Here is a 24982-nt window from a genome sequence, read left to right as displayed (position 1 = left end):
CGGGATTTCGAGGAAAGCTTTGTTTCGTCCTATCAAGCTTTCCTAACAATTATTAAAAGCCTCTCCGACAATTATTCCTCGTATGCGCTTTGTGTTTTCGTGTGTTGTGATGTGTGTTAAATGTTTCGTGCACTTAATACTGCAGAGTGATTTAGTACTGCAGTTCCATAACATTTGATACTTGTAAGCGACAGTTTTTAAAAGACGAATCGTCTAAATCGCTGCAGAAGAGATCGAGATATCCTGACTTTTGGTCCCAGTCGAGCTCCATGGAACTGTGGATCTTACATTTCCTATAAAGCAATTCAATAGTGTTTATTCTGTCTATGTGTGTAAATGCAGTTCATGTTCCCAGTTTGAAATGCAGTTTGTCTCAAAACCCAAGCCATGGTAACCCGGGTGAGGGTTAGTTTTTTGAAAAAACTGCCCCCATAGAAGACATTATAAACCTGGCTAATTACTGACAAATAACAGGCCTTGATATGCGAAACCAGTGGAGTTCCCCTCTAATGGTGTGGTACACGAGGGCTTGACTATACCATGGCAAAAAAAAGATAGACAACGCAAGGCAATGAAGAAGAGAAAGAAAAAAGAAAGTGTGTGTGATGTTGTGCAGTGAGCCTCCGCACTCCCAGAAGAGTGTCTAAAGCCCAGAGACACCGAGGTAAATATTTTACAGCCGGGCTCCATTTTGCGAGCAGAAAAGTTGTCTCTCCCTCCAGACGAGAGTTTCTATTTTGCTTTATTTATTTATTCTCCTCTTCCTTAATATTTGTTGAGTCATGCCCTAAGCAGCTTTATGGAGCAACGCGGCAGATTTATGGTAGCCCGAGCGTGCACAGAGAGAGGCTGGTCCCTTATGGCAAGTGGGAGAGAGCGAGAGAGAGAGAGATGGGATCCAGTGGAGGTTTGTGGATGGGCAGTAAAATCAGAGCCGTAAGCAGAGAGATAAATCTGCAACACTGCCAGGAAACACAGCCCCACTTTATCTCCTCTGCTGCTGCAACCAGTGCAGATCTCAGACAGCCGCCATAACAGCCAGCTTTAAACAACACACACACACGTGGACATAAATAAAACACGTATGTTACATAAACCTCACAGGGATGTAGCGGTGAAGTCGTAGAGGACGCTGCAGAGAGGAGAACACAAAAGGAACTAAATTAAAGAAACAAGAGTGTTCGTTAAAGCATGAGGATTGGGTGTGTCGGGAGAGAAAAAGATGATGGCGGAAATGACAGAGACAGAGTGGGGGGGGGGGGGCTTGTCAGAGTGTCCCATCCCCTGCTATCCAAAGGTCTCCTTGCATATCTCTGCCACTGTGCTCCTTTCAGCTGAGGGGCCAAAATCCCACAGCGACAGATTATGTCACTCTGAACGACACCACCACCAAATAGCTGCTTGTTTGCAGCTATCATCACAGATCTACAAGGCCTCAGGGTCCCAGGAGGCCTCAGGTGTGTGTGACTGTGCCAAGACTGGAAGCCGCCCTGTTAACCATCACAAATATTGCTCTCTGATTTACATTTTTACTTTTCAAAGAGACAAAATCAAGTTTATGTAGGATGGTTTGGATTTCGTCAGCGGCCATCTACTTTCTCTATTGCCAGATTTAGTGCTGTCCCCCAGTGGTGAGTTGGTTGCGGTCCACTTCTCCAGAATAGGTGCGTGATTCATATTTTTGGGGGTTTGAATTTGTGTGTATGTCAGAAATACACAAGCTTACAGTATGCAACCTACAACACAAAGTTCCAAATTTAAAACACACAGACTCACTGACTTGGTGTTTATTCCTTCGGGATGATTTGTCATGGACTCGCCGTCCCGGAGGAGAGTGACGGAGGGAATCAGCTCACGCTTACGCAGCGCTCCACTCTGAGCGTCTCTCCGCCTTGCTAGCTCTCCCTCTTCGTCACATATACACTCATGCACTGATATTCGCACATGCCCCCCGAAGCACTCGGGGTGGGTAGGTCACACTCACTCGCGGCGCAGTTCTCGGTGACTGCGGGATAATTGTAACTGATAGAGGATTTTACTATTGTCCCCCAAAGCCAGCAGATGGGTGCACTCTAGTGGAAAAGAACTACAATCAATTATTTCAGAGAGCAGGACCCAACAACACGGGATGGCCAGAGGATGATGACTCTTACATCTATTTTACTTCAACATGTGCTATGTAGAGACACACACACACACACACACACACACACACACACACACACACACACAACCACACATCTGTAATAGACTTACACTATTTTGTTTTTTTCATTTCAGTCGAATTGCTCCAAGTGGATTAGAAGTAAATCCATGCAGGGCTTTCAACTTTGGTCAACTTTTGCAAAGTCTTGACGTTTTGGGCAAAAGAGATCCAGAGAGTCTGAAATGCAAGACTATATCACATCAGATGTGTCACACCATCCCATTTTTTTTTACAATATATTATGCCAAAAAGGTGCTGCATGGTTTCCATGCAGTCATCAGAAGTCTCTTTGATAAAAATGGTTAGCAACCAAGCTAGCTAGCCTGCTAACAGACAAATAGCTAGCTTAGCTTGCGGGCTATATATTGACCAGCCAATACTAGCTTGTGACCAGTGCTGGGCAAGTTAGTAAGGGACTGTAAAAAGTACTTATTACTCCTTTAAAAAGTAACAATACTTTCCTTATTACTTGGTATGAAAAGTTATGTTACTCTTTATATTACTATATTACTTTCGTTATGTTACTGAGTAACTCGTAACTGCCCAACACTGCATGTCACCTGCTTGCTAAGATGTAAAGCAGTCAGGGGTACCCGCAATAAAGACGGGGCATTTATTTAATGTGTATTTGTATAGGGACAAGTATGTAACATAAACCAATGACACACACCACGGCATTTATAGCCTGAGCTAATTTGCATTGCCTGTGTGTGTGTGTGCGTGTGTGTGAGGGTGTGTGTGTGTGTGTGTGTGTGTGTGTGTGTGTGTGTGTGTTTGTATATAGTACTACTGTAGCTTTAACATTTCTCATTTCAACTGATGATATGCAGTTGTATCACAATCTATAAACCTATAACAACTCACTTTTCCAGGTTCTTACTCTCTCCCTCCCTTATTTGTTTTTGTATCTGTTCCTACATCCTTTTATCCCTCACCTCTCTTCTCTCTTCACTGCTTCACATTTTGACCTCTGCTTGCTTGGAGAGTTGAGGATTTGTCATTGAGGATGTAGGCCTACTGATTTCCCAACGGCTGTTGAAGTGGTTAACACTTCTTCTCTTCTCTTGAAGAACACCTAGCTGTTTCACCACGCATGTCAACCTTTACATGGAGAAGGGTGAAATTGTAATTGGCATTGCTCTGGAGAGTTGATACAGGTCAACACAGAGTCACTTCACTAAATTACGCTCTTTATTGACACATTCTCTTAAGGTTCCTTTCACGTTTTTTTCAGCTCAAACCTGCATGAAAGAAAGATATCTGTAAAAGAATGGGAAACGTTGGTGATAATGGGGTTGGTGATAGAAAGGATGTTAATCTTAGAGAATCCATAAAAAAGACAAGAGCATGTGACCCTCAGTTCTTTGAAACGGACATATTGCTCATTTATTGATATGAAATCTATCAGAAGAAGATTTCTAATTGACCAAGTACATGTATCTTTATCTTTAAGGGAAAGAGAGATGGGCCGCAAGGCACTTTCACAATCGTCTGTATCGGTGTGGATATATTTGATCTCTTGCGATAAATGATTTACATTCTAACACAGAGAGAAAAATCCAGCCCTTAAAAGTCACACTGCAGATGCGAAGGAATAAAAAGTGTCGTCATTTAATTTGGTTTTAATCCTACAGTGACCCAGCGTTAAGTAAGCCGTGGCGACCGGTATGGTAACTAGTGTGTCAGCGAAACAAAGCAAAATGTTTAAGTGTGTGAACGGTCATCATTAATCACTGAGTCCGGGGCTGAGAGCTGGAGCCCGCTGTATGATAAATGAACTAACAGCGCCTCTACACATGCCTAACAGGGAAGGGAGAGGGAGCAAAGGCAGGGGAATGAGAAAAACACACCAAGGCAGAGACAGAAACAGCACCACATAGCAGGCAATAAAGACAGACGCACCACCCCGCCGTGCAATGGCGTACAGCTGCTTGTTTATTGCCGCCTTGACATTACTCACCACAGCCAGTGAGGCCGGTAAGAAGATGCAAGAGAGGTGTGAACCCATTCTGGAGTCATACCAGGCTCCCGGTTATTATTCCTCTGAGGCACCAGGCTAACATCGGACTGTCAGGCGCTGTCTTTGAGCAGCTGCAGTTTTGGCTGGCGTGTCCAGCTCCTTTGGTTTTAATAGATCTTATCAGCGGCCGTTAAGCCGATTCAGCATGTTGGCGGCATAGGCAGTCGCTTAGAAAGAGCTGTCTGACTGGCTGCTCGGCCCAGCGAATCAGTAATTTCATCCATTTGGTGCGGTTTCTCCTTTCGTTGTTTTCTTTTTTTTGCCTTTTACTTCTTCCACTGGCAGCACACAACAGCAGTGCAAAGCAAAGCAACACTTTTACAGTGACAGTGCCAACTTTGCATCAGACACATTCCTCAATTCGCATCCCACTTAGTCTGCAAAGGATTTGACTTGCATTCCATTTAATTTAAATCCAATCTTCTTGTGTATTAAACCATGTGAGTATCATAACTCCAGGAGGCAGGAAACCCGCTTCATGAGGGTTTATTTGAAGGTTTGGATCGCAGAAGACTTGGCTCCATCTTGTTTGCACCTTGTTGTTAACCTAAACTTGTTTTTTCTGTACGACTTCCGATCATGCAAAATGCGCATGCATGCTGGCAAGATTGTCTGCAGCAGCCTTTGCCGTAAGTGCTACTTAGAAGACGCGAGGTGATGTGAGGTGACGCATCAGTGGGGTTTTGTCAGCACTTTCTGTTTGGTGTGTCAGGTCCATCAGGTCCGCCCACAACTAGGGCAACAGATCTGCTTTGTCTCTCTCTCTCTGGCCTGAGCTCAACTTTATGCTTGACTTCAGAGTGCGTATTCAGTTTTGTCAGTCATGTGCTCGTGTGTGTGTGTGTGTGTGTGTGTGTGTGTGTGTGTGTGTGTGTGTGTGTGTGTGTCAGTATTTATAACACGTTATCCAGGCCGTCCAGAGCAATTGTGTTAAATCAGTCACCGGTAACACTTTCTCCACCTTTTAAGCCAAAGGATGTCTTTAAAGAGAGATGATTTAGGTAATGGTAGCTTTTACCTCGTCTGCCTTTGATGCTCAGGCTCACTGACAGGTAATCAAAGAGAAGGAGCATCCCACTCATCCCTGCATCACACTGTGTTTGATACAACAAGGGCAGACAGGAGGAAGAGGCAGACATAATGAGACGCTCTTCCTTTTCAGAGGGTCTGCCGCCCGTTCATGCTCTTCCTCCGGTCACTGCCACTTCTGTTTGGTCAAGGTGGAGAGGGGATGTCATCAGAAAGTGCCGCTTGACATACAGGCTGTATACAGGAAGTGCAGTGGAAATTGAGTAACCAAGCCAATAGGCAGAAAGAGATGGATGTACAGTAATGAGAAAAAAGATGGAGGAATGATGGAGGAGTGAGGGGAAAAAAAGACAAGGATAGAAAGAGATGGAGGGAAACGGGAGGAGGGGGGAGCTGGCACTGGAATGACATGCATGAACACCAAAGCGAGCAGGGGGAAAGGCGGCTTTGCCATTCACTTTGAAGCTTGCTCCACTTCTGTCTGTCTTACGTAACAGAAAAATGAAGAAAAACAAGTGCCCAAAAAAAAAGAAAAAAGTGAGGCAGGGCGGAGAGAGAGAGAGAGAGAGAGAGAGAGAGAGAGAGAGAGAGAGAGAGAAAATAAAGGCAAGGCAGAACTTCCAAACTTAATTTCTCTGATGTTTCCGGCAAGCGAGTCGCCGTATCTGGACGCTGGAGTTAGTCGCCACACCAAGCTTTGGTGTTGAGTGAGGGGTAAAACAGTTAGTGGAACGAGAGGGAGATCAGTCAGTGGTGTGAAGGGAGACAAGAAAGGAGGGTTGAGAGGAGGCTGTCGGACAGAAAGAAGATAAGGAGACAGAGGGGAGGAATAGAGGAGGAGGGAGGATAAACAGAAAGGAGAGGCGAGGGACCACGCTGAGCATTTCAACCCCAGAGAGCTATCTCTGCAGTAGCTGTCCATCTCTGAGTTACATGAGCCGCTCTCTCCAGCCTCACTGCTGACAAGTGATTGGAGTCCAGCTGAGGCCCCTCAGTTCATCATTAACCAAAGACGACCTCCAGCTGGAGGTCACGTCTCCATCCAGCAGCGAGGAGCGCTGTTGCACTTTAGCTAACACCTCCATTACAGTTGCCCTCTTTCTGCTGTACTCTTCCTTTTCATTTTTTTATGACAATCAATCTTCATGATGTCACCATTGCCCACGGCAGTCAATGTTGCTATGGAGATCAGTAGATCTGCACCGAACTGCTGCCTGAGGGAGAGTGTACGCGAGCTCACATTGGTGCATGTGTGTGCGTCGTGTGTGTGTCTTATGCACACGGTTCATCTTTAATTGCCATCTGCAATCTGCATCCTGAACACAGTCAGTAATTTGAGAGGCCCAGCGTGGGGTAAATAGCTGAGACTCATTTACAAGTGTGTTAATGGACTTTTCTCTGTCTTTCTTGTTTCCCTTTCTCTCCCCCGCTCTCTTCCTCCTACCAGTCCTCTTCTCTGCCCCTCTCTCTTTCTCCCTCCACATAGCAGTCGCTCTCACATCGTAACAGAAACATACTGCAGAGCAGAGTAGCAGCAGCAGTATAGAAGTGGTTTGCGCATCATTTGCATACTTTTATGTATAAATGCACTGTTTTAGGTGGATAATTATCTTCAATTTTGTCATTACCATAAACATTGTTGTTGGATTGGCTATGATTGGCTGTTGCTGATTTTGAAGAATAGAAGTTAACAGGCCCAATTCTAGTGGGGGGGCGGTTGCTTGCAGTACAGCCAGCTGAAATGAGTTTTGTTTGCTTTTAGTTTACAAAGGTTGTTATTTTCTGCTAATGCTCAGAAAAATGCTCAGGATGAAGGAGAAATTGTGGTAAATTAGATTTTTTTTTACTAATTTGCGCAGTGAAAGGATGAGAGAAACCTTCATTTTCTTTAGCTATTTCAGCCGCGCCTTGCAATTTCTAATTCCTCCCTTCTATTCTGCTCTTTCCTCCTACCCATTTCTTTTCTTCCTCCCTTTCCTTCTGTCTTCAGCCCCTGAAATGTGTTATTAGTATTAAACAATGGCAGAATAGGCATTTTAAGTACCAGCTTTACTTTCCCTAATAACTACCCTCCATGGTAATAATTACCCCCAAGGAAACACAAGAAAAAACCCTTCTTGGGTTACTAGGCAATGAGTGTGCAGCTGGGATTGTGTGCTTTATGTCTGTGTGTGGGTGCACACTTACTTTTGCATATATTTGGTTAACACATCATTGCAGAGCTTTCTCCTTCATATTTCAGCTTGCTTTATGCGCTCCACTTTACTGACTGCTTACACTTGTTTTATAAATGACCAAAGCAAAACAGAAACGGTTTATTACACAATCACAATTTCTATTTTACTGTTGTTTGTTTACATGGTATTTAGTCGCTGCAATCATTCCTCCTCTTCATACTGGATGTGAAACAGTCCCTTCATAACACGACGACACCGTCACAGATAAAGAAGTCAACACAGTCCTCGTTCTGGGCAAAAAGAATGTATTCTAAAGGTCAATCGAGACTTCCACAGTGTGAGTTAGTAAAATCAAGTGGGTGTCCTGACAGATTGTACCTCCGGCTGGACGCGTCCCTCCGCTGCCGTGCGGCAGAGAGACCCTGTCCTGGGAAACACAAAAAGGGAATTTTGAACTAAAACCTTTGGTAGATATCTACTCGATGTGTCCGACTGCTGAGGCCACATATTAGCTTCATCTGAACTTCGTAATGCATTTTTCCGCAGACCAAGAACTGTGGATGTTGTCTCCTATCTTGCTGAGAGTGGGGGTAGCGTTAGTAATGCAAACGATTACAGCTACCCACGATTACCTCAACTCGTGATATCTGCCTATATTGAATACTAATGCAACTCCAGTGCTCTTTTTACCCAAATTGAACCTAATTGTTTAAATTGTAATGCCCAGTAGGGTAGCACACGGGCAGGGATCATGACTGACTTAATGCAACCTATAAAGGAACGGTTTGTAATGACGTTGATGAAGAAGCATTTCTGTCAGGATTTCATTTATTTGTGTATTTTGCCTTCAGTTGGTAGCCGTCTATGTGGAGAAACACCTGGGTAGATGAGTCACAGTGAGCACGTGGCAGTTATGTGTCTTCACTACCAGGACAGCTAAAGGAAACATATTAATGTGGATTGGTAATGTCTGGCCGATATTTAATACGGTCAATATTAGTGTTGATACTGATCCAAATTCAGCCCCCGATCAATATATGTGATCTATCCTGTAATTCTGCCATTCCTGTGGGCTAATAACATTCTCCACATGTCACAACACATCCGTGCTGTCATTAATACCACTTAACTGGCTCATCTTAAACCAACATTGATCTCAGCTACTCAATGTGTATGCGACATTAAGAGAATGGATTGGTTTTGCTCTCTAAACTGAAGATGCTTACCGTTGTTCTTGCCTCCTTTCACATGGATGAGGTAAATATTCTCTAACCAGACACAATCTGCAGTCTTTTTTATATATATATACCTGCCTCCCCTTTAAGCACATGAGATTCATGTGCTTCAGACATGCTAATAGCGCTACCAGGAAACTAGTCTTTGTCTTGTGTGCAGCCTTTACTGAATTCTGTCTTACGGCATGTTCTCTATGTTTCCGCATCGCCGTGGAGACAGACACGCTTGTGCAGTAGGGCATCTGCAATTATGCCGCCTGATTCCAACCAAAACAGAAAGCGCTCCATTTAGTATCCTGAGCAGACCCTTAACCCAAGTGCTGCATCATCATAATCATTATCGTCATCATCATTGTCATCACAGTGTTATATAAGAGAAGTGTAAAAATCTTTTTTGTGATTAGCGCTTACAGTCAGGGAGAGCGTGAAATGGCAGTGTGGGGGGCGCTTTTTATACCAGCATTGGCTGTTTGTTCAGACACTTGAAACATCCTTAAAGCCTGCCATGTGTTTGTCAGCAAAGGTACAAAACGTGTGACATATATTAATAATAATAATAACAATACATTTTATTTGTATAGCGCTTTAAAAGGTATACTCAAAGGCACTTTACATGGTAAAAACAGAAACAATAAAAGGCAGAGAGATGACTTTATAACAGTAATAAACAAAACAAAAAGTTCCAGAGGGAGGGGGCAGCGTAGGGGGGGGGGGGGGGTAAGGAGGTTGGCGTTGGCGGATCGGGGGAGTGTGTCAGTGCAGGAGGTCCGAAAGGTATGAAGGGGCTAGGTTGTGAATTTTGAACTGTAATCTTTGAAAAAAAAACATTTGATATATAATATAAAAGCATGTTACTTGGAGACTGCGGTTTGTGACTTATAGCCCAACAACAGTCAGCTTTTAACCAACTACTCCGGGACTGAATTCACTCCATTGGCTGCTGGCTTAATTATTAGGACTTGTGTCATTTTAAGACACCCCTCCGGGTCTGATGGTGACCGAACGACCATGTCACACACTTCTCCCCTCTCTTGCTCTCACCTCCGGTTTCTGTCACTGTATATCGCAACACTCGGAGGAGATGTCCTTTAAATTCCTGTCGAGCTCTCACCATCTGTCCAGTGCCGCCTGCTGGCATCAGAGCCTGTCTGTCGGGAGGACTCGGTGGTCTGTGCCGCTATAACAGCCAGCAGAGTTTGTTTGAATTTGACTCTTTCACGTTAATCCTCCACATCTTCGTTTGTCAGTTGACGGTGTATGGGCTTTATAGATTGGGCTCATCTTTTCCTTTTTAATTCTTTATGCAAAAATCTGGGTAAAAAGTGAATTAAAAAATGCCACTTGCAATGCAAACACTCTGAATTTCAATTATTTATTGATTTTATTTTTTAACTCTTTTTTTAAATGACTTACTTAGAGGCACTTTGGCACATAGTTTGCAACTCATTTTCCACATTGTTCTCTTTCCTTCCTATAGCTGTAACCGCAGCACCCAACATCTTCTTGCATAGCTTGTTAAAAATGATTAGAACAAATAATTGCCCCCTCTGTTTGGATGAGAACATTGTTATCGTCTGGGTATTTCTACTTTATTCTACATCCTCTATCTCAGCTCCTCCTGGCCTTTTCTATACGAGGTGTTCCGAGGCACACAATAACTATCGAGCATAAAACTTCACTCTACTAAATTGCTTCTATTTTAATCTCCTTTCTCTCCTTTTCTTACTTAACTTGTCCGCTGCGCAGTGGCTTTCTGTAATCGCATGCACTCCCCCATTAGAGATAACATGACCTTTTGAGTGTTGGCAGTTTCTTGCGTGACCTTTGAGAGTGAGGCAGACTGAGAACAGCTGTGGGTCGCGTGGAGCGTAATGTGGGGCTAAAGTCGACTTGATCAGAGTTCGGCTATAGGGCCATTACAACTTTGTCTTCAACTGGAAAATTAGAGAATTAGTCACCTTTACGTATGTGCAAGTGAAGCCAGACTCCTCCGACCTCATCTCTTGTTCTCTTCACCAGAACAGGCCCTCCAGATCACGCCTTGTTTCACAAGAAATCTGTCACTTTCACTGTTTCGCGGTGTTCCTCCTCATCACACTCGTTGCCGTTAGTTGGTTCTGGACTGTTGCCTTTATTTTCTCCCACCAGCTCAATCACCCATTCAATGTATCTCTCCCTCTTTTGTGATTCCCGTTATCAGAGTAAAGTTTGAGGTTTCTTTTTGTCCGCTGTACCTAAGTGGTGAATAAGTAGTCATCATTTATACTTTAATTTGCAACCCTAATCTGAGACAAATGTATCAAAGTTTACCTTATTTGTAGTGCAGCAGTTTACCTCCATGTTGCTTTTCCTCAGAGTATTCAAAATAAATTGAGAAAGACGTATAAAAACTATACGTCTTTCTCTTACAGTTGATTGATGATTAAATAAAAGGTAATTTAAGAGTAAGCATATCTCCAATATGCTAGGCCTTGCTTCATGATTGCAGTTTCAATTATATTAAGACGTCAAGTTGTTTATAGTTAAAGGCATGGCCTGCCACTTTAAGTGACAGGTGGGTGCCGTACCAGGTATATATATATATATATATATATATGTATATATGTGTATACCAGGCTGCTAGCTGTCTGCTCTGCTGTGTCTCCTGGTCCCGCCTCAGCTCTACCAACAATCCACCTCTTTGCCCATTTTTGAAGTAGCCGGGAGTTACTGCCAGGATGGCGACGACCAAGCTTCCCAACAGCTCTTTAGAAACCTACAGGTGACGGCACCGAGCCTAAATCCACATTGTATACAGTCTGTATTTTTCCTCTATATACGGGCATTGCATCAGCACATTACCGTCTAATGCTGTCTCTGTCTCTGTTTGGCTCTCTCTTCTTCTATGTGTGGTTGTTCATGCATGCACTCATGCAATTTCCAATATAACAAAGGTATTCCCTTTTGGCTTAACTCTATTTGTGAAACAAATACCTTTTCCATTACCCAGATTCCCCATTCTCTGCAGGTAGCTTGGCTTTTCACCTATGGGAATTAACAGCACGCACAGGCGCTGGTGAGCACACACACAAGGAGACAAACACACATGCCAACAGCCGCACACTGCCACGCCTGATAAAAGAATCATCGCTTTTGTTTGATGGATTGTCCATTTACTCGATGCATGCCTTCACATCTTTCTCCGCAGCCACATCATTCAAATCCTCCTGTGGGATTGTGGGACACTGGCACTATGCCAGCCAATAAAGACACTGTATCACAGTGTAAAAAGCAGGGCAGCTAAACTAGTGGACCTAATGTTACCGGACAACTTAAGGTGATTTTGTTTTTCACCTTTATTTAATGGGGAAGATTCACCGTGAGAAGCCCAGCTCTCCTCTGCAGTATCACCCTGAGCAGCAGTTGGGTTTAAGGGCACCTCAGTGGTGGTAACGAGGGAGGAGAAAGTGCTGCTATTTCTCTTTCCTCGCCCAGATTCATCCTGCCGGTCAGGGAAACCAGCAACCTTCCGGTCACAAGCCGGCTTCCCTTTACCTTTAGGCCACCAGTGCCCTTTTATGGTTCATATGCCAAATCGTGCACATTTTGGTTAAATGAATTGCTCAACTTGCACTCTCTGCGGACGAGGATCCACCTTGGTGTCCCGCCTGGTCTCACTCCTACCACAAAGCTGTAGCTGACTTGGTTTTTGTGATAGTCGTAAAAAAAAGTATTGTTCTCCTGAAGTGATTAGCTACACTATAATGTAAAAAAAACAATCTAAATAAATGGAAAGTTACTCACAGTCTCACATGCCCAATCTGCTCAGTGATTTAGCACCATAACAAGTTGTATCAGAGTGGATCAAGTGTGCCAATTGTTTTTCAAACTACATCTACATTATATGCATGTTGCATATACAGTACATGGCCACATAAACGCATACGCATATCTACACACACACACACACACACACACACACACACACACACAAATGCAATCTGCAAATGCACACACAAAGGGAAACAATATTCCCCAGTTGGATGCTAAAACATATCATTTTCATTTTGATTGTTCCCGTTTCTCCGCAGTGATGTGGTTTTCGTAGTGGGAATGATTGCAGTGCGGTGGAAAAGTACAGAATGGTAATGATATCCTACAGGAGAAGTTCCAGCGATAATCATTTCTACAGGATTAAGTCCTGACCCACATCAGCCCGGCATATTAGCATTCTGAGAGAGTACTGCGGCAAGGATTCCACACAGTCTAAATGCCCGCAGTTAATATGATGGGAACGAGGAAGGAGAATAAGAGTGGGAGCGAGTGGCAGAAGCAAAGCATCGAATAGTGTGGGAGAGGGAGTCAGATCGTAGTGTGTGCCTTGCATGTTTGTTGTATGTTTTCTGGTGTGCGTTTTAGGATGAACGGGCGCTTCGCCGCCCCCCCCCCCCCCCCCCCCCCCCCCGGCCTGCATTTGGAGCTGCATGCCGTTAGACTCATTTGCATCTTAACTCCTGCCTTGAACAAGAGAGGTATCTGTGAAATGTCCTGTTCTGCAGTGACATTGGATGGCTGATGTTGAACTTCAGAGGAACTTTATTTTGAAATTCATTGATTTTTTTTCTGCTTCAAGCCATTGGCATGTAAATGTGTATAGCTTTGCCACCAGTTCAAGGACCAAAGAGTTGTGTTTTTTTCCGCCACAACAAGATCAATCAAAGGATCACAAAATACAGACAAACAAGCAGAGGTTTTATGTTCAGTAGTGCCTCAAGCCATTCTTATTTATCTAACCAAGATCCTGCTTCATGGCATCTTTCACCTGTTTCTACTTTCACCCTTTCATCTCTGATACAGTCCCAGGTTTCTTAGACTAAAACGCCTCCAGTTGTCATTTGTGTGATCACAGATTTGATAGCATGACGTCTTGTAGTAATTACAAAGTTTACCATTTACATCTGTGGTGGGTGTGAGCTAGCAGCAGAGGGTTTGTTAGAAATAATGAAAACACTGAACCATTGGCCCACTCAAAGCTACTAAGGGTGCAGGGTTCATGCAGGGTTTAATAGCTTTGGCCATCAGTTGGGTTGATTATGACGACATAGCTGCTTTGCTAAAGTTTTAGAGATGTGACTTAAAGCTAAAAACAACTTCCCAACAGCATCCACTGGAGTAATTAACATGAGCATTAAGTCCTCCTCTCCGCCTATCCCACGGGGCATTACTCTAAGTGGGATGGTACATGTGTATATGCTACTGGGGAGGTGGGAATGGATGGGCAAGGGAGGTCGGTTGATGGGGAATGGTCAAGAACACAGGGGTTACTGCAGGACAGGGTTTGAGATGACAGGAGAGGGAAAGCAGACGCGGACAATGTGAGACTATAGGAATTGTCTGACATTGTGCTCATCAGCGTTTCATATGAATTTGGACCCTTGTCATTAACATATCTCCCGCACCCTGCTCATGAACAGGAGGTTGGCACGAGCTAAATACTTCTAGATATTTCCCTTCTGCCCGTGTCTTTCATTCATCTTCTCCTATTTGGTTTCCACATCTCTGTATGTGCTCATGAATACTGCAGATACTGTAGGCCATCCATCAGCTCAGGTCGATCTGCATCGCAGTGTCAAACTCCGACTCAAATTTAAAGACATGTTCATTAAAAGTTAGATGGATTCTAAAAAAATAGCCAGTTAGCTTGTTACTCTGTTTCAGCTTGAACAGCTTTTCTGCCGTGACCTGTCTTAGTATCCAGTCGGTGGTCACTTAGTATGTATTTATTTTATTAATTGAATGTTTTTAATTTGAATGAAACAGGTTGTATTTCTCCTCTCAAACCACTCATTGTTACAGTCTTTGCTCCCATCCTAGCCTGGATGTGGTGCTGTCTTTGTGTTCTGCTCTGTATTTATTCAATGAGCTTTGAGGATGATTATTAAAACCACAATTAAAGCCACCATGAACACATGGACCCGCTGTTGGAAATCAGAGTGCACACTTTCTTCATTATAATCTCAGCCGTTTGCTCTCCCAGAGGGACATTGGTGGTCACGTACAGTAAAATACATTTAACACTATGTTCTGTAATCATATCCAAAGTCATTGGAAGGCTGGCTTTGTGGAGAAAGGCCTCCACCACTGCCCACCCGTGCAAGGCCTCAGTCATTATGAGAATGTCTTGATATAATTAAACTGAATCTACAATAATATGTGGGATTTGAAAGATTGTTTATTTCTGTTTTGTTTGAGGACAGAGCTGGAGAGAACAGTGTTTGCTTGTCAGGGATTTTAACAAGGAGTTAGTAGGCGAGCTTTGAAGAGAGTTTCACATCCGACTCTCTTTAAAAGCTGATTCATCTCTGCCTGAGGGTCATGGAAAGCTGTCAGATATCAGACTTTTTTTATATTCTCAACTAACATTTTTTTACTAATCTAAAGATATTATGTGAGTCAGCAGAATTTGTAGCAAACTCGTGTGTGTGTGTGTGTGTGTGTGTGTGTGTGTGTGTGTGTGTGTGTGTGTGTGTGTCCCAGCTGAACCTGCCTCACTTCGAGACATATTTGCAGAGGAAATAATTGTTCAAATGTGACCCGAGCATACATTGTATTATGCACATTTAATATTTAGGCACACACACAAAGGCACACAGCCATGATTGCTGGCTATGTATATTTCTGAGAGTATCTCAGGACCACTTGTCTCTGAAATGAATTACCACGCTGCCTCACTGGTAATACCTGTCTCTATATGGAATCAATTAGAGTCCACCATAAGGCACAGCTTCTGTTGTCACACATAGAATAATCACTCACACTTTCCCTGAGCCCAGCGGACCATGGATAAATGTAGGCTGCTCTATAGTTTAGTGATGGAGTGGACCTTATTTATCATTTAAAGATTGCACATTGTGATATGTGTGGGTGTGAGTGTGTGTGTTGCACTGTGCAGTTATTTATCTCTGAAGATGCACGTTCCTGGGTTTTAATATTTAGAGTAGATTCACTTTGAGCCTCTTATTTAACCCTTTGAATGCTACCTGTTGACATCATTTCTGTCAAAAATGATTCACAAAACTATAATAATTCAGTCAAAATATGTACACACACAGATATCATACACATACTGTACTGCTAGAATCAGCAAACGTACTCTATCCAGTTTCTCCAATGTCCACGGAGGATAAAGGTAAGATTCACCAAAATATTAAAAAAAAATAAAAGCTATAATAATCAGGGCTCAGGTTGACTCCATGGAAACTTTGTACAAAGCATGATGGGAGCACAGGTGGAATATTTAAAAAATATTTTGATATCAAATGTAAATTAAATAAAATTAAAAACAGAAGTGAAACTTGATAATTAAGTTATTATTGTTGCATTTCTTCGCAGAACTAAAGATCAGAATGTCCAGATCTCCTCTGCCAATTCATGGAGAGATATTTGTTATCTGTTTTCTTTTAATTACAATAAAAACAGTTCGAATGTATATAGTATAATACATGCTATCCCTATCTAAGGCATGTATTGAATCTGCCAGAAGCCTGTAAATGAAATGAGTGAGTTAAAAATCTGTCTTTGAAATTAAGCTAATAGTGCGTAACACCCAAGTCATTAATAAAGAATATGTTAATTACTCTCAGGGTGAGAAACCATTAAATGTATGATAGAAAATAAACTGCTTTATAGAACAAAGAGTTTGTACAAGACTTGATGGATGGCTATCACTAATACACACTTTGGTGAACAATACAGAGCTGGTTTTTAATCGTCACAGAAGGATGACTGAATACAGGACATTGTTCAAAAGATTGTGAATGCTTATGTCACACACCGTCCTTTACACATGCAGTATTTCGGACACGTCATACTGCCTGGTTGGGTTAACCAGTTGGTTTTACCTTACAGTCAAACAGTTTGTCTGTTTGCATGCGTTTCTGCATTCACACACAACGTCTTAGTCTTCTGGTAACACTTGAAAGCCCTGTTCTTTCTGCTCTGTCTGCTTTGTTACTATAGAAACCAGATCCCAGTTATATTCTTTTAAAGTAATGGTCCTCAGGGACGAAAGGAGAAAAGTGAAAATAGGACATGATGTATTGCGTTTTGATGTGTTCAAAATAGGGTCCAGGCAAGTTTGGTGCATCGAGAGGATGCTCTGTAAGATTTATGCCAGATAACCTGATTTCATTACGGCAACAGCGCAGCAGAACTTAAGGTTATGGTCAAAGTGACAGAAAATGAGTGATGAGTCATCACTGAAAGGATTCGTGCAGTGCGTCTTATTTAATCTCCTCTGGAGACAAGGGGGCCCTGATTGATGCTGAACTCTCTTTTTTGGCATGATGGAGCATATACTATATTCTGTAGGTAGACACACACACACACTCACACACTCACACATGCAAATACACACGCAAATCAAACACAGCCTGCTTCTCACAGGAAATCATTGCGGTAATTAACACACTAGCCTGTTTCCTAGCTCCCTCACCGCCACTCTGATTGGCTGAAAGTCATCCTGAGAAGCAGCTCCGCTCAGTTCCCACAGGTATTTTGCCAGAGTAAAATCATCCCAGCGCTTTGCAAGTAGCAGGGGACATCATCAGCCTGTGTTAGTGTGTAAACATTTCTGTGTTCCCCTGTGCCCCAGTCCCAGTGTCTCCAGCCCACTTGGCACAAGTCATTTGTCAGCCTTGATTTAGATTTATCAACACATAGGCCTCCCGCGGCTGGAGCTCAATCTGCACTCCCACTCAAAGTTACTGACTTTGCCGGACATGCTCTTGGTGGGTTGGGTGATGGCGACATGATGGAGGGGAGCCAGAAATTGAAACAGGGGAGAAAACGAGATGACAGGGGGGGGGGCGCAGGGTAAGAGTGAGGAAAAGATAGGAAAGAGGGGTAGCGAGGCTTATGTGTCCGTCTCGGGCCTCAATTGAAACTGGCTGAAGTGCTGTGTTGAGATTTGAGGGTCAGGTACCAAAACCAGAGGGAGAGAGCAGCGAGGTGGTGGCTGGAGGTGCGATAAGACGCAGAGGTGTGGGGGGGAGGTGAAGAGGGGCGGGCACCCCTTTGTGTCATAGAAAGGAGAAGGGCTCTGTGTGTGTGTGTGTGTGTGTGTGTGTGTGTGTGTGTGTGTGTGTCTGTGGAGGGATGTACTGTAAAAGAAGGAGAAGGCAGGTGATGAGAAAAAAAAAAAAAGAACAGGCCAAGGGGGGTTGGAGTGATGTTCTGAATCAGAAGATAAGCCAAAGCTTTGGTTGGGAGGAAATGGCAATATAGCTACCCAGCAGAAAAAGGTTAGCCGCAAAGTGGAGGGGCGACATATCTGGAGGAAAAAGAAGAGATCCAGAGGGTCTCTGTGTTCAGGAAGTGAGGATATGTGATCTCTTGCATAAAGAAAGGAGATGAAAGAGAAATAGTGAATTAATTCCTTAGATCTGCTATTCTCAAGACGGAGTATGAGTGTAAAGCCAGGGGTGTGTATAAAGCTCCAGAGGGTCTGCAAAAAAAATATATCACAATTTGTGCATAAAATTATTACATTTAGGTACGACTGGCCTGAGCAAGTCTTGTCGCTATTAAACTGCAAATTAGCATAAGTTACCTTCATGTTTTTTGAGGCACTTTTCTTGTAGTCCAGATTGGTTTGATCTACTCTATTTCTGTTTAAATATCTCTCTATTGTTGTGAATTCTGGGGAGTGCCATCAGAAACAAAAGCCTCAGCTGTGACATGGTTTCATAAGCATGATTGTTAATAATTTAAATCCCACAGTTATTGGTACGTATGCTTTATTTAAGTTGCATTAATCATACACTGAACATGCATCGGAACATGTAGCTCCACAATGACATTCACACAACTGTTGTTGCAGATTTACTCATTCATACTGAACCAAAATACATCTCTGACCCTCTGCTGCAATCAGCTGCTCTGTGTTCACTATGAATGCAGGTGCACGTACACAGGGAGCGATAAACAATGTTAGTTCAAATAAGGGGAGAGGACAGAAGCTGGCCTTGGACGTTTTTGTGTGAGCAGTTGTGGAACGGTGTAAACAGTGATGGACAACAAATGGGAAATCAGAAAAAGAAGAGAAATATAAGAAAATGAATTTGTCACAGGAAAATGGATTCTCAAAACTATAAACAAAGTATCAGATTAGATTGTCATGTCAGGAAGAAGTAAAAACTAACTAAGTCCACATCAGGAGTGTTCATAGATAAATTCATTATAACTATTAGTCCAACAGTAAATTAGCAGAAAACGGGTGTAAACTAAAGATCCAATAAGCAGTTTGGATTCATGACTTCATCTTTATATCAACAGCAGCTGAGGCTCATGGGCAAAATTCCTCGGAAACACAAAGTTGAGATATTTAAAACTTGCAGCTTTAATGAATAAACGTGAGAAACATTGAAGACTCGAAAATAAAGCTTGAAATGGAAATGTTAGAGTTTCCCACTGCTATGATTAGCCTAAACTGATCACAGAAAAAACTAACGTAACATCTTTAATTACATGAACAACAATAACAAAACAGCCATAATTAATTGAATCCATATAGATAACACTCCAACAAAGGCATTTGGGGAGCAGATAAAACAAATGTCAATAATTGTTATGGTCACAGATCTGACAACCTAAATGAGATTACATTTTGCTTGAGTAGGCATTAATTAGATGAGGGTACTCTTTTTAAATGTTTCAAAGGAAAAGGTAAACAAAAAAATGTCTAGTTTAACAATGACTTTATTTAGAAAGTAATGGTGTTTGTGTACATTTCCTCTTTGTTTTCTTGAAAGGTAATATACCAGACAAACTGTGTGTTTGGCACATACACGCTCCCTGTCTGTCATACCAGTTAGATTATCACTGGAAATGTCCTGGAAAATGATCTCTCTCAAAGAGTGGGGATCCTGACTTTGCCTGATCAGATTTTCCATCCCAATTGGCATTTAGACAAAATAGTTATTAAGAAGATGCATATCCATGTGATCATCATATTCTTTGTTTAGTCCGTTTAAAAGATCTTTCACAAAACCTGCTTTGCTCGTGTCACTTCTGCTCGGAGCAGTGAGGGATTAGAGGGCCTTTCTGTTAACACAAGTGAGATTACACAAGTGTGTGAACAGGGCTGTGATCAAGTCCACCGTTTTAAGTGGGCCAGCAGTGGTGGGTCTGGGTTGGTGTGCCCTGATCTCGGTTAGTGAGCTCTGGCTTTGATTGAGTTAGTCTGGCCTCAGTTGGTATTCTGGTCAGTGGGTCAGCGCCTGCAGCCAGGCTCTCTTGGGTCATTCGTTAAAGTGATGTTCCTCGTCAAGTGTTCAAATCACACCATTTAATTGGCCTCCAGCCCCCTGGACTGAGGCCAGTTACTGCTCCCTCTCTCTCATGCTCTGCATGTCTGCACTTATCTCTTTACTGCAATGTTCATACTTATCTTTATCTATCTCTCTCTCTCTCTCTCTCTATTTGATTTTCTTTTATGTTGTCATTTTCGTTATATTTTCCTTTTCAATATATTTTCTTGGTCAGTGGCAATTTTGCCCGCGGCTTCCTTAAGGCAGTGTTTAGAAGGACGACTCCCAGTGTCATTGAGGGAAAATTGCTCTCCTTTTGACCATAAAAAGAGATTTCACATCAGCCCACAGCGGTGGGGAAAGTGGTCCCCAAACCCTCAGGTGTAAAAATAAAAGAGGCATAAAAGAAAGGGAGGATGTGGAGCCTGCAGCGACGATGAGACGTGTGTGACAAAGACATGTTGTCAGAGAACAAGACGCAGTAATATCTAAATGTCTGAATTACAGTAAGCCAGGGTTACTGTACAGGCCAGACAGGTTAGAAAGGCAAGGGTTAACAGCATGGTTGAGCTCGGCTGTGTTGAGGTATGTTATCTCTACTGCCATGGTGCACCGTCTCATACTGTCATGGGATATGGACATAGCTGAGGTATGAGGAAGAGATAAAGTACCGTTTATTTAGTTCATCATCACATCATCGCATAATCCCCCACAGTGCCTCTCATGGTATAACGGGCCTCTGTCTATCGCTGCACCTATTATGTCATCAAAAAGGGACGATTAGCAGAGGAAAGGGGGGCGCGAACTACCTGTTCACCAAGGCTTTAATTTTTTTACCGGTAATTAAAAGGCTGACATTTCCCTGATGGATCATCAGGGGCCACAGAACAAACGGGGAGAAGGAGCGACAGAGAGGAAAAGAAGCAGGATTGTCCTCTGTTAAACGCTCTCAGGCTTGTAATGGTAATTAGGGGCTTGTCTCTGGAGAGGGCACGGTACAGGAGAACAGGAGAGAGGCTGATGGGGAGGGCCCCCGACTCTTTCATGTTCTCATGCCCTTACTCATTCCTCCACTTATTCTTCACAAATCCTCCAATCCACTCTTTCACTGTACCGCTCACCCCCTCCGGTTCCCCACCTCACACCGGCCCCGCAATGCAGAGTAAAAAGTAATCAGTTCAGCCCACCGTCGTTATTCCACAGCAGCTCACTGCTATGCCATGAACAGAAAATGCCACATTTTGACATGCAGTTGGGCTTATTTGCAGCTATAACTGTTCTACAAATGTTGGAGAAGTTGCCTGATGAAACAAGTATTTTCTGGTCGTGTGCATCCTGAATTTAGATTTGGCCCTCCTCCAATTAGAGCCGACTTTGATTGCTGCTCGCCTTGGACACAAAGCCACAGATGTCCTAACGTGGCACAGTAGCAGTCTTTGCTGTATTTTTGTGGTTCTGACAGAGCCTGCAGAGCCTACCCAGCACAGTAGGTGTCGTCATGGTAACCTGCAGCCCCCCCCCACCCTACCGCTGCACCACACTGAGAGATGAATCTGGACGAAGAAGCGGGATCAGATATTTTTAGCGATTAGAATGACAATTTCAAAGGACCTCTAGGGGACGTTGTTGACGCTGACTAGCTGTCTTTTCTTTTCTCGATGCTCGGGTTTTTGTTATCACTTGCCACTCTGCCTCCCCCCCCCCTCCAGCTCATCTCACTCTCCTGCCCTTGACACGAGCGTGTGTGCATTGTGAAAGTGTGCCACTGTATGATTGCGGGGTGAATCTGAAGCTTATCATATGCCACACGCACTAGGGAATTTCTTCACTGACACATTCCATAAAGTGATCCATCCATTTTGAACCACGCAGACGGATGCGCCTCCCTTTGCTACACTGAGAAGACATACACACACACACACACACACACACACACTCACAGGCACACATAACCGTAATTATCGAAAACGATCTCAAATATACCACAATGTACCACAATAGTTTGAAATACCTCGGAATGTTGTTGTTTGAGCCACCTGTGTCTATTTATTGCTTGTCTTGTTCGCTCTCTTATCCTTCCTGTGTGCAGAAAAAGGATTACACAGTACTGTCTGCACTTTTTCATGCTTGTTTCACACCTTGTGGGGGAAGAATCATGACTTGTATCAGATTCTTTTGCAGAGATATCCTCAGGAAATCTTAACAAACACAATTTCTCCCCTCTCTCGCTCTCTCTCTCTCTCTCTCTCTTGCTCTTTCTCACAGACACATGCACAGACCTACACACAAAGCTAAAAATGGCAAATAGCAAAATGTAATTATGTTAATAACATTTTTTAAATGATTAGTAGAAGGTTTCAAGTAATTAGACAAATAAGGTTGTTTTCAATTTGGTTAATTTGAATATGATTCCACAACGCTGTGTTGTCGCCAAATATTTGTCTGCAGTTGGTTTAATTGAAACAAAAACAATGACAAAACAAATGGCAATTCCTCATAATCGAGTGACTCTATTAACGAGTAGTGTAGTGATTACTTTTAGATAAAGCTCAATAATTGGTGTTTCTTATGGTTGCTTCCTTTGGCTGTTGGTTCTTCACTGTACAGCTTGGATGGTATGTTGAGTGTTTGTCACTAGAAAGCTGTTTTCACATTTGTCTGCTCTGCTGTGAGTTTGAGACATGCACATATGGGCAAAATCGTTTTTTACATCGGAGCCAGTGTTGAAGCCAATCATCACGGCACAAGAATCTTATCACACGAGCACAAGTGAAAACTTCCTGTACACTCCTAACAAACTTTAATGATGCAGTGAAGACATTTGTGGAAAATCCGTGTTTGACTAAAGCAAATTGAAAGCATGTTGTTTTTTACGAGTCTCCCCATGTGTCTGGACGGGATCCTTATCTTGCTGTATGACATCATATTGCAATTAAGCATGCTCTTAAAAATTACCACAGTGCTTTTCCGAGACAAGATTGAAAAAGGGGAGATGATGCACGCATCTGTTTCCTTTGGCAAGCTCATGTTTTTTGATTAGTCCGCAGAGTGATGACTGGTAGGAACAGGCAGTCCCGAGGATGTGATGGGATGTCAATAAGAGACTTATTTTCTAATTAAATTTTCTAATAATGTTTTCACCGACGAGCGCGAAAACTTTTCACATTCCACGTATCCCCAGACTCTCAACATCTCCTGCGTTTTGTGTTTGTCCGAAATGATTGAGCTTAACTGGGATGACGTGGTTGTTTTGGTGTTTAGATGTGCATGATTTCATCACACCAACTCCAACTTGTACAAAACGGAGCTGTGTTTTGGTGCCGTGAAAAAGTCCATAATGAGTGATAGTTTTCATGAAGCTGAATAGATGTGATTTATTTTTCAACAATATACCAACATCTTAGCTTGCTTGCTTTACATGAAACCTCCAACTCACTGTGTGCTTCCACCTGCGCAGGGCGAGAAAATCAAACAAATGTGCGAAGTGCTCTTCAAGGTGAAGACAACGCCAACATGTTGTATCGCTTCTCGTGCCAGACTTCACCCTGCCTCGAAAATGGACCACTAAGTGAACAGCGGGGTTGTGATGAAGACCAGAGCGTGTTATACAACATCAAACACACTCCGACTATGACTTATTCAAAAAGCACGACAGAGTGTTGCTTATTCTACAAGTATAATATATGGTGGTGGCTGCCGCGCACAAAGAAACGCACAATCCAACTCTGCTCCGAGCAGTGACATGTGAAAGACAACGGGTCTATTCAGTGGATTCTAGGAAAAAAAGGAAGATGAGACAGAGATGACATTGACGTGCATGTGCGCGTCTGTTCATTTATAATCATGTTTGTATGTCGGTTTATTGTTTCTTTTTCCTGCCTGTCGGTTCATTCATCTGCCCTTCTGTCTGCGTATCTGTCAATCTCACTGAGCGCTGTGCATCTGTGCTGGGTTGGGTTTGGACAGCATCTGCAGACTGTTTTCTGTGCAAGGTTTGTTTCCCTCTCCTCTGGCTTGTCGAGGATTCCTCTGTGTGAATCCCAGTGCCAGCTCTGTGAAGCCTTATTACCCCAAATACTGTGAAATCCGCTAAACATGCACCAAGGGTTGATGCAAATCAAACTCGTGACCCCCTGGAGCACACGTCATTTTATGGGCTCTCTAAATGCGATCACCATTCTTGGTCTCTCATGAAATATCACTCACTTATTCATTCATTTATTCATTCATTCATCTGGCCATGCAATAAAGAGAGACAATATATGTATTTTATATTTATGTTGTGGGTTTTTTTTATTGGAGTTTTTTTTTATGATTCTTTGGAAAGGCATGATGTGGTTTTCTGTTTATATTCCTACTCGACGTGAATGCACTTGTAGGTGCAAGGTGTGTGTCTAAACCTCCTTTTTGCACCTGCTTTCAGTTGAACAAATATTTTGGCATTTTGGGCAAAAGGGGAATAAGCGCATTTCCCAAAAAGAGTAAGATGAAAAGATGAATACTACTCCCGTGTTTATATGCAAAATAAAAGGCTACAACACCAGCCAGTTAGCTTAGCTTAGCATAAAAGCTTGATGGTTCAGCTCTGTCCAACACATTTTTAAGAATAGTATCTTGTGTGTAGTAACTTTTGATCTTACAGGAGGTTATGTGTGCGATTATTTCTAGACTTGCAACCTCACAGTGATGACAAGACTCCAGGAAGTCATTGTGGCCAAACAAACGAGATACACAGTGTGACTTAGTGAACTTTAGAGGTGCTAGTAGGCAGATTTTTTAAAATGAAACATTATTGGCACTTGTACTTAAACAGGTACATATATGAACATTTTAGTTTAACCCATTCATGACTTGGGGTTCAGTGTTTTGCCCAAGGACACTTCGACATACGGACAGTAGTAGCAAGGGATTGAACCACCAACCCCAAATTCAAGCTGCTCTTCCCTCTGACCCTGAGCCGCCCCGGGACAGAGCCAGGCTAGCTGTTTTCCTGCGTTGATGGCATGGAACTTGTGTGACTCATGAAG

The 24982-nt window shown here is 42.9% G+C and overlaps 1 protein-coding gene across 2 annotated transcripts in view; it reads left to right on the top strand.

Moving 5' to 3' along the window:
* The window catches only part of il1rapl1a (interleukin 1 receptor accessory protein-like 1a), a 150697-nt gene that overhangs the window by 106373 nt on the left and 19342 nt on the right, over positions 1–24982 (top strand). The gene's annotated exons all lie outside the window — the stretch shown is intronic.

Source organism: Anarrhichthys ocellatus, unplaced genomic scaffold (assembly GCF_004355925.1).
Source record: "Anarrhichthys ocellatus isolate YVR2014 unplaced genomic scaffold, GSC_Weel_1.0 scaffold47, whole genome shotgun sequence".
NCBI classification, from domain to species: domain Eukaryota; kingdom Metazoa; phylum Chordata; class Actinopteri; order Perciformes; family Anarhichadidae; genus Anarrhichthys; species Anarrhichthys ocellatus.
Note: the sequence above shows the minus strand (reverse complement) of the source record. Positions and strands in the feature narration are given on the sequence as shown.